We start from the raw sequence: 10547 nt of genomic DNA on the forward strand, positions 1-10547 counted from the left end.
TTTAAGAGATTTCTTGATTGCGAACAGGTGTGGCAGTAATCAGGCCTGGGTGTGGCTAGAGTGTGATAAACTCAGGTGTGATAAACCACAGTTTTAACAGGGGGGCAAACACTTCTTCACACAGGGCCATGTAGTTTTGGATTTTGTTTTCCCTTAATAATAAAAACCTTCATTTAAAAACTGCATGTTGTGTTTACTTGTGTTATCTTTGACTAATATTTAAATTAGTTTGATGATCTGAAACATTAAAGTGTGACAAACATGCAAAAAAATAAGAAATCAGGAAGGGGGCCAACACGTTTTCACACCACTGTACATATATTTAACTTAAAAAAAATAAAGACAAGCAAGTACACAGACTTTTGTTTTTCAACAAATTTTCAAATACTTTTTTGCTTCAAATCAAAGATTTTAATGTTGTGATTCACCTAGTATCTGGTTGGTTTGGTTCATAGTTTATAACTCTTTAACTCTTTAAAGTCTTTTTAAAAAATCCCTATGGGAAAAATTCCAGAAACAAGACTGCTGAAAAAGGGGACATGCACTGTTGCAGTCTATTGGAATTCAATAAATTCCAGCTTCCTGCAATTCAAATTCAACTTCCTGTGGGTGTGGCCAATTCAAATTATATCTGATAAATTGAAAGCACTTTTTTTATTATTATTTCACCCAACCCTGCTACAGTATGGACTTAATGCCAATCCATTAATGATTTATTTAAAATGATCAGTAATATTGTTGAAACTTTGCCTCACCTCAACGAAGGACAAACTAGGTGATCCTACAGCATGCAAAACTTAAGACTGATGAAAGACATAGACTCACAGTGGACATACTGGTGAGTTGAAGACAGCACAGATAAATTAGGTCAAGCCTTTGTGGTGAGCAGCCAGCAAGAGTGACGGATCCATTACCCAGAGGTGGGCAGATGCCCGCAGGTGGGGGGAGAGGGGCGATAGCGGGGCAGGGTAAGCAGGTGTTCTCCCTGTGGGCGACACCCTCCCCATCCTCAACAACCACCAGCAGACCCCCAACTAGGCACACTCCCTATGAAACCCACATATGGGCTCCCCACCTGAACAGTCAACCTACCACACTCAGCTGAACACCAGGGGAGGAAAATGTCTCGACTATGGCAAGTTCACATAGAAAAAACACATACTGTATGAGGGGTTGTGTTCAAAGACAAGAAGTCAAAAGTTATAGCTGTGAAGACCATTGGAAGGGTAACAGTTATGTAGCAATGTCATTTTGTCATAATATTTGTGTAGTCAAAAATTGCTCCAGTTGGTTTGTGGTTGTTTTGGTGACATGGGTGGGGAAGCCTGAAGAGCCTTAGGTGCAACTGGCACACATTTGAAACACCTGCAGAGTCCAACGAGTCGGGTCGCTAGATCGCTGTTTTTTGTGCCTGAGTGAATAATCAAACGCGGTCACCTAAACGGATCCTCTTTCTCTCATATGTAGCGCTGAAAAGTCCAGTTCATTCTACTGAATCGGTTCGTCATAAATGGATCTTCTCTTTCATATGTTGTGTTGTTTAAAGGGGTCATATGATGCTGCTAAAAATAACATTATTTTATGTATTTGGTGTAATGAAATGTGTTTATGCGGTTTAAAGTAAAAAAAAACATTATTTTCCACATACTGTACATTATTGTTTCTCCTCTATGCCCCGCCTTTTTGAAATGCGTCGATTTTTACAAAGCTCATCGGTCTGAGCTGTGATTGGCCAGCTGTCCAGTGCGTTGTGATTGGCCGAATACCTCAAGCGTGAGACGGAAATGTTACGCCCCTCACATACTGCTGATGCCGTGTCAGCAAACGGATGTTTATAAAAGTTTACATTGCTGTTGCAGATGAAATATAACACAGATAACATTAAATAAATATTTTTTACCAGGTTAAATGTTGAATATTAGTAACTCAACCCCCTTTTTCTAAGCCTCTCTACCTAACCTCCGGTCGCGCACATCCGCCATGTTTGTAGTTTTTAACGCGTTTTATTCGTGTTTGTAGTTCTGGACAGAATCCTTCACCAAAGCGCAATGGATTGTGGGCAATATTAGCCATTAGAGTGTGCACGGATCCACACTTTGGTTTGCCAACCGCCAATAAACACCAAAGAAGAAGAAGAAGGATCCACACTTCAAACATCGACCTGAAATAGTAGACCGTCCGGGGACTTTTGGCATACTCTTTCCAACATACTATGCTTTGGGACACACTTATTCTAATCTCACATACTATTTAGGATGGATAGTATGAACATTGAGACGCAGGGATATTATTCATTGTCTTAAGTGAGTCGGCTCGTCGCTTGGTCCCAAACAAATCATTTTTGAACAGTCCAGTTCATTCTGGTTGAACAGTCCAATTCATTTTAGTGAATTATTTTGTCCTAAACAGTGCTCTCTCTCTCTCTCTCTCTCATAGCCTATATAGCATTAAAAAGTCAAATTCATTCTAGTGAGTCAGTTCATCCTAAACGGATCCTTTCTCTCACACGTAGCGTTGGACAGTCCAATTCATTCTAGTGAACCGGTTCTCCTCAACAGTCTTCTCTCACTCAAATGTAACGTTGGAAATCCAATTCATTAGTGAGTCAGGTTGTTCGAAACTGATCCAGAACTCATGTAGCGTAGGAACATCCCATTAATTCATACATTACATCTTTGGATTCATTCTTTCAGACGAGCAAAATGATTCACCGATTCGAGTCCCTGTATGTTTATGCAAGTTAGGCTTTTTTTTTTCTTTTCGTTTTAGCCATTAGAGTGTGCACGGATCCACACTTTGGTTTGCCAACCGCCAATAAACACCAAAGAAGAAGAAGAAGGATCCACACTTCAAACATCGACCTGAAATAGTAGACCGTCCGGGGACTTTTGGCATACTCTTTCCAACATACTATGCTTTGGGACACACTTATTCTAATCTCACATACTATTTAGGATGGATAGTATGAACATTGAGACGCAGGGATATTATTCATTGTCTTAAGTGAGTCGGCTCGTCGCTTGGTCCCAAACAAATCATTTTTGAACAGTCCAGTTCATTCTGGTTGAACAGTCCAATTCATTTTAGTGAATTATTTTGTCCTAAACAGTGCTCTCTCTCTCTCTCTCTCTCATAGCCTATATAGCATTAAAAAGTCAAATTCATTCTAGTGAGTCAGTTCATCCTAAACGGATCCTTTCTCTCACACGTAGCGTTGGACAGTCCAATTCATTCTAGTGAACCGGTTCTCCTCAACAGTCTTCTCTCACTCAAATGTAACGTTGGAAATCCAATTCATTAGTGAGTCAGGTTGTTCGAAACTGATCCAGAACTCATGTAGCGTAGGAACATCCCATTAATTCATACATTACATCTTTGGATTCATTCTTTCAGACGAGCAAAATGATTCACCGATTCGAGTCCCTGTATGTTTATGCAAGTTAGGCTTTTTTTTTTCTTTTCGTTTTGTTTTGTATAAATTTGCCTCTTTTAAGTTTGATATTGTTGATAGGTTGTTCATTTGTTTAAAACCACTCACTGTTTTTGGGGCAACAAAACTATGGTCTGATATAGGCTAATTATATGCAGTGTTGGGGAGTAACTAGTTACATGTAACGGCGTTACGTAATTTAATTACAAAATATATGTAACTGTAATCAGTTACAGTTACTAAGAAAAAATGTGTAATTAAATTACAGTTACTTATGAAAATGTTAACGATTACAAAGGGGATTACATTTGAATATTTACACACATCTACATACTGATTTAATTGATTTTTTCCCCAAATTACACTGACTACTCTGAGACATATGGCCCTATAATTTCCGCGATGCGGGGAAAACAGACTGGTTCGTAGAATCCAGTCATAAAAACGGAATTCCTAGCCTATAACGCGGACGGAATATGCCACATTTTGGACGAATAAATCAAAAGTAGGTCAGTACACTTGAATCAAAACGCGATATGGACTAGTGTCTATGAATATTAAGCCGCGAAAAGACTATATGAATCCTGCACGTTCTGCGTGTCTGTGGAAATCAGGCGCGGACTGACCATCGGGAGAACCGAGACAATTCCCGGTGGCCTGGCAGACGATTTGGCCCGCTATTTTAACATTATTATTGTATAATCACCTGCCGAATGTACTAAAGCGATTATTTTCCGAATTCGCCATTCGATAATTAAATCTCTAATAAATCATGAATCGGTTAGTCGTGACTGGCAATGCTTCGGCTCGCGCGCTCTTAATAAAAAAATTTAACTCAGCAACTGGGTTAGTCCTTATGTGACCCAAAACTGGGTTGAAACAACCCAGCATTTTGTAGAGTGTGTATTCAATACTGCTGTGTTTTGTACAGTGATAACTTATTGACACTCAACATCATCCTACAAACAGACACACAAACAGAGGGTACAGTGCCAAAATGTGGGGCCATAAGATGATATGGGAAATGACTGTTTCTCCGAATACACACTGACTGAAAATTGGCATGACTTCAGGAGCACTCTGGATTGAGAAAACATGTTCTTCTGCTCATATTTCCCTGAAACAGCTGAGAAAATAACATTATCTTGAAACTCTATTCTTTTTGGCTTGTGTACTTCAATAATGGGCACAGGGAGAGCCAGAAAGGCTAGCTCTTAGTTCTGTGTGATGCTCCAAGGCATGCCATTCAGTCATGTAAAGTTAGACACATTCCTTTGTGTTTGCACCACTGATAGTCTCAGGAGGAAAAGGTCAAAAACATTCACCACAGTGTAATTTTAAAATACTAGTACATCATGATGGCTCACAGACTCTTCCTTTGCATAATAAAACTATAAACATTTCCCATTCTGCCACTACAGGAATATTTTACATTTTTAAACTTTTGCCAGTTAGGTCACTGACGTAAATAGGAAACACTCTATCACATGCATAACATTTAAAAATGTAGCATGTCACTTTCGTTTTATAAGTCATATTTTTATGAGATATTGAAAGCCTAATGGACTGTGTGTTGCTAAAACACTGTTTACAGGTTCAGTCTCAGTTATGGGGTGACCCAGAGACAACCGCTGATCCTGCTTTATCAGGATTGTGTCCCTAAGCATTGCACTTGACCTGCTGGACCTGCAAATAATGCTTCTGTCAATTACTGTGGATGATAAAGTGTGTGTGTAATGCCAAGCCAAGTCGACAATGTATATTTGACTGAAGTGCATGAGATGACAATTATCACGGGCTTAAAAAAGAGACGGGTTGAAATCTGCTGCAGGTGCGCACAGGCAGATGCAGCACAAATGAGAATGAGAGGTGTACCTTGTCCAAATACCCACACTTGCGGTCTTTGCACTTGACCACTTGAATGACGTATTTCCTGTATTTGGCCCAAGTGTTCAAGTGAGGATGAAGACCACAAGTGTGTGTCGAACTTTTCATTACCTGATGGGACACACTTATAGTGTTGTAAAAATGCAAGTGTTTACATAGCTTTATTTTAATTATAAATACTTTGCATTTGTCTGTTCAGTAGTCCCTATAACATGACATAATTTTAATTTGTGGTGCTTCTAATTAAGTGATAAATAGCAGTTGCAAATGTTGTACAAAATAAATATCACCACTACTCATCTTTGCACCAATAAAACGTAAAAACACTACCAAATTATATGTAATATCTAATTATTATATTAATATTTAACTTGCATTGGAAATGTTTCCGTGACCTCTCTCGAGATCTCGGCAAAAACGTCAAAGAAGGCGCCGAAAGCACAAGCTCCCAGTTGCTCTGAATAGGACGTCACGCACCTGGCGCCAGAGAGCCGCGAGCTCAGGGGAGAGCGTTCACAGGCGATGTGCATTTCGAATCAGGTTCTTTCGAACATTTGATTTCAAAGAATCGACTCAATATAACAATTCAGCGGTTTCTTACGTCACATGTATTTACGTTATAAAGTAGTCCTTCGGTCGATCAGTGATCTGCATGGATCGATCAGTGTATGACATCAAGTACCGTGAGAGCTATAGAGAGCAGACGCTCTGCATGCTTTCGAATCGCTCTCGCGGTATTTTGATGTCAAACACCGATCGATCTGCGCAGCGCCGCTTCAAGTCGAACGCTCCTAATGACATCCCAGTGTAGCAAACAAGTTCAGTTTGTTGCAGCCAAGAAATTCATTGAAATCTCTCGGCTGAAAACGCTTTTGTCTATTATGTCTCACATGGGACGAAGAGGATTTAAGTAAGTAAGCATTAATAAAACCCTATTTATTCAAACCACTATGATTTGCATGTGTTGATAAAACTGTCATACAGTGAGGTTTTGTAAACATTTCGACTCATCACTCTAGTAGTCCTCAGTTCACCTCACATGATCTGACCAGGTCACTGATCGGTTTTGGGCTCATTCAAGTCAAGTATCTGCTTTTTACAACGTGTATTTTTAATATTTAGTAAATAAGTATTTTAAAAAATCGAGTAAATCAAGTTAATTTATTTGTATAGAGCTTTTCACAATACACCTTTTTTTTTTCAAATCAGCTTTATAGAAAATGCGATGTTAATGTTTAGAATGTCTTATATGCTTTAAGTCTCATTAGCAGATTAGAGCTGGGCGATAATAACGATATAAACAATCATGCAGCCGAGATTTGCAGTAGGCCTATTATCGGTTTTGCGATTAGTTGGCTTGGCTATGTCCCAAGTTAACGATCAAGAACAGCACTTACTGATTCAGTACGGTTCAACTTCAAACCATCCACTGAGAAGATTCGACTCAAAAGAATTTTGTTCATGAATCAAACAGCTCTATGTTTATTCAAAATGCCAAGGGCCAGTTGCATAAATTAGCCACTGTGTTAAGACTGGCAGTTAGCCAAGGGGTAATGAGTCAAATTAAACCATGTACCCGACTTAAAAAATGTATGACCAGTCTTAAAAAATTAGATGACTGACTTAAGACTAGTCTAAGCCTTTTATACAACCAGCCACAGTTCCCATATCTATGGCTTGTTGTAACAGTAAAAAGAAAAAAAGTATTTTAAGTGCACGCAGTGGGGTTGGAGAGAGGGGCAACTAAATACACTTGCTTAAAGTTTTCAATATGACTTGTTTTTAATGCTGTTAGACGTTTCAAATGTGAATCCATCCAAGTCCGTTCCATTATTTATACATGTGACGTTATGTTATTTGTCTGTGCATGCAGTTGCTTAGATAGTCTTCAGCACGAGGAAAGAATGCAGAGGATGTGGGAGGTGCTCTTGTGATGGGAAGTTCGGATCATTTTACCGACTCGGACCTTTGAGTCTAGTTCAGCAAAATGAGCAATGACAGTGTAGTGGGATGGACAGTGGCTGCATTAGTTCTTTTTAATATGCCACGAATGCATGAGTTGTCCAATCATATACTTTCACGGGTATATAAAAGGGGACTTTTAAGGCACCATTGTGTGTTGGAGCACCGATTGTGCGTCACTGCCCGAGAGAGGTGTGCTTGAAGTAACCAGTTTTATTCGAATTGTATTTTTCCGACGGGCAAACGTCATAGTGGTTAGTCGGCGGCTGCCTTTCTCATCCAACATGCTCCGGCTGTAATCCCGTGCCTTTTCGCCGTGTTGATGTCTGTTTGCGTGTGCGACCGGACTCGTGACCATAGCGAAAACATGAAGGTATTTTCAACTACCGCTATTGAGGTATAGTATTTTAGGTGGTAAGTAATTTTACGGTTAATTCTTTTCAGGAGGAATAGTTCGATTAGGATCCATTGCATTCAGTGCAGCCTGCGGGGCAACATTCTTTGATGCTGCTGCTTTGTTGACATTAGTCCCTGTGACTTAAAACTGCTCTTTGGCGTGTGTTTGCGCTGTGTATCGGCCTCCTCTGTTAGACCAGTTTTTTTTCTATGTGCATTTATTTTGTTTATTGCTGATTTATTGATTCTTGCTTTGTGTTTGTATTTGTTCTTTAGTCCATATTTGCTTTTGTGTTTCTGTATTTGTTCTTTAGTCCGTATTTGCTTTTGTGTTTCTTGTATTTTTGTTTCTTATGGTTTAACCTTGTTTTAGTGTGATTTTTGCTTTATCTATATTTCTTTTTGCTCAGCTTGACCTGGGTTTGTTTGTATTTGTTTACTTTATTGGTATGTTTATATGAAATTGTAAGGAACATCCACCTCGATTTGATGAGACATTTAACCTCATAGTAGGTGTTTTGATTTTCTTTTGGATTTTGTATTTAAGTGTAAGCATTGTACAATTGTTAGCATTATTTCTTTTGTTTGAGATTATTTGGTTAATTTTGTCTTCTATTGCAGGAACCGAGGCTTCCAGGCAGGCCGGTAGTAGGCCCTCGTGTGTGGTGGTGAGACTCTGTCACGGAGTGCAGTGTTCACGATTAATCTTAGTGTGTGTGTGTGTGTGTGTGTGTGCGTGTGTGTGTGTGTGGTGTAGTGAGACCTATGCACCTGGTGGTTAGATTTTTGCAATATAGGAGCCTCGCACTCCGTAAACTAGCTTACCTGCCATAGGTAAGCCTCGGTTTTTGTTTGTTACGTGTGTATTCTATGTTTAAATCTAATCCGGTTTAATGATTTTTAAGGTTAGTATTTTATTGTTGAAATAAAGCTTTTGTACTTTGGTATCCACGTCTCAGGCCTCGGTCTTTGAAACCACATACCTGTGTGTCCTTTATAGGTGACCAATTCATAATTTATTTTCCCAGTTGGACAGGGTGGCGTAGTCAGCTAAATTTAGAGTTCCCTTTCCGATTATCACTCCCGCTACATTCTGGCGTAGTCGGCAGGGTCGTTTCTCTCTTTGGGGCTGAGACGTGGATGTTTATTGTTATTTGGGTAAATGCTTTAACAGTGATTGTGGATGGATTAGTCTGTTTTTTTTCTTCTCTCTTTTTCTTTTATTTTTTTTGTCTAGTGTTGGGAACAAAGCAGCAGTGTCATTTCAGTGAACTTGGAGCATTCCAGCAGTGGGTTCCCTATTTGTTTATTGATTTGTATTGTGATTGTTTGGGTAAGTATAAAAAAATTAAATAAATAATAAATAAAAAAATATAAAAAATAAAAAATGTAAGAGGAATTGAGGGAATTGAGGGAACTTGTTGCTCAGCTAAAGGCGGATAATGAAAATTTGCGCCAGGAGCAGAGCCATGCTGCCCCCTCCAGTCCAATAGCTGGCCCTTCTCGGGAATTTTCAGTGCCATCCACTGGTCAATCAGTGGGTGCTAGTGCCACATTAACCGAACGACTTGTGTTTATCCCGAGGGATAGAAAATGTCCAATATTTGATGGTAGATCGGGTATTGGCATTAATGAGTGGATCGAGGAAGCAAAAGCTTGTATAAGAACTCGTCATTTGTCAGTGGCAGATCAGGCGTTTTTCCTATTTGATCATCTAGGAGGGGACGCGCGTGAGGAGGTTCGGCATCGCTCTGTTTCTGAGCGCGGAGACCCAGAGAAAATTGTTTCCATTTTGCAAGAGCTATATGGATGTTCCCAGTCTTATGTTGCCCTGCAGGAAGCCTTTTTCTCTTGGAGGCAATGGGAGGGGGAAACCTTGTTGGAGTTCTCCTTGGCCCTGATGGGCCTCCTAGAGAAAATGAGGCAGAAAACCCCTACTGGCATGCCAAATGCGGAGATTTTATTAAGAGATCAATTTGTCGAATATGTTTGCGACACCTCCCTTCGCCGTGAACTGAAACAATTGGTTCGTCGCCAGCCCCATTCTACACTCTTGGAGGTGCGTGGCGAAGCTATTCGTTGGGAGCGCGAGGGAACGCCGGGCGGTGCAAGGGGTCGAAGCCTTTCTGTTCCTTTGGCACATGGGTTTCAGTATGAAGTACAAGGGCATTGTAGCTCGTCTCAGAAGTCTGAAATGGGGGAGCTTAGAGAAATGTTAAAGTTACAACAGGAGCAATTAAATCAGCTCACCCAGAGTATTGCCCGTTTGCAGGGTCCTCATTCTCGCCCTCGTACTCAATCTTTTCGTAGTGGACCCATTATCTGTAGGCGGTGTCAAAAACCTGGCCATTTTGCATGGGAATGTGAGGGGGAACGTGTTATGTCACTTTTGCATCCTCATGTTGATCAAGCAGTTGGAGGTGGGCAGCCGCAAGCTAATAGAACGTCGGAAAACTAATTCCCGCCGTGCTGAAGAGCCACAGCTCGGCTGGGAAAAAGACTGGCTCTGACGGTAAGAAATCCAGTTTAATTCCAAATTTAATGTCCCCCTGCCCGCATCTGGATGTTTTAATCGGTGGTGTGTCGGTCCCTTGTTTAATTGATACCGGTTCAATGGTATCGACCATTACGGAAAGTTGCTTCATTCAACATTTTGAGCCATGGGGTCAAGAGCGCTTGAGGTCATGTTCATGGTTGCAACTAAGGGCTGCAAATGGGCTTTCAATCCCATATATTGGTTATATGGAGTTGGACATTGAGCTCTGTGGTAGGATGGTACCACGATGTGGGGTGCTGGTGGTCAGGGATCCTACTGGTGGCTTACGCTCTCGAGTCCCTGGTGTATTGGGGATGAATGTACTCGGGCGATGCT

This window comes from Sinocyclocheilus anshuiensis, unplaced genomic scaffold (assembly GCF_001515605.1).
Source record: "Sinocyclocheilus anshuiensis isolate Anshui unplaced genomic scaffold, SAMN03320099.WGS_v1.1 scaffold1341, whole genome shotgun sequence".
Lineage (NCBI taxonomy): Eukaryota > Metazoa > Chordata > Actinopteri > Cypriniformes > Cyprinidae > Sinocyclocheilus > Sinocyclocheilus anshuiensis.